The sequence below is a fragment of the Myotis brandtii genome, unplaced genomic scaffold, assembly GCF_000412655.1.
Source record: "Myotis brandtii unplaced genomic scaffold, ASM41265v1 scaffold123, whole genome shotgun sequence".
NCBI lineage: Eukaryota > Metazoa > Chordata > Mammalia > Chiroptera > Vespertilionidae > Myotis > Myotis brandtii.
This window is the reverse complement of record NW_005354291.1, coordinates 3602335-3603225: the sequence shown is the minus strand read 5'-3', so window position 1 is coordinate 3603225 and position 891 is coordinate 3602335.

Here is an 891-nt window from a genome sequence, read left to right as displayed (position 1 = left end):
AACAGCAATCAAGGCTCAACTACAACAAGACTGTGCACACAGCCCACAAAGGGGTGCACCAAGAGTGTCCACCTCAGGTGATTGGGGAGGCTGAGCCACTGGGCCCTATAGGACTCCTACTACACAAGACCACTCTATCAACTCAAGGAGACTTAGCAACTACCCAATACATAGAAAGAAACACAGGGAAGCAGCCAAAATACAGAGACAAAGAAATATGTCACAAATGAAAGAAATAGAAGAAAACAAACTACTGGATACAGAGTTCAAAACCACAGTTATAAGGTTACTCAAGAATCTTCTAGAGCCCTACCTGGTTTGGCTCAGTGGATAGAGCATCGACCTGTGGATTGAAGGGTACCAGGTACGGTTCCAGTCAAGGACACATGCTCATGTTGCAGGCTCAGTCCCCAGTGGGGGGCAGGCAGGAGGCAGCTGATCCATGATTCTCTCTCATCATTGATGTTTCTACTCTCTCTTCCTCTCCCCTCCTATCTGAAATCAGTAAAAATATATTTTTTTTAAAAAAGAATTTTCTAGAAACCTCTGAAGAACTTAGTGAGACCTTCAAGGATCTTAGTGAGAATGCCAAAATAATGGAAAAGAACCAGTCAGAAATTAAGCATACACTGACTGAAATAAAGAATAATATACAGGGATTCAACAGTAGACTAGAGCAGTGGTTCTCAACCTTCTGGCCCTTTAAGTACAGTTCCTCATGTTGTGACCCAACCATAAAATTATTTTCGTTGCTACTTCATAACTGTAATGTTGCTACTGTTATGAATTGTAATGTAAATATCTGATATGCAGGATGGTCTTAGGCGACCCCTGTGAAAGGGTCGTTCGACCGCCAAAGGGGTCGCGACCCACAGGTTGAGAACCGCTGCC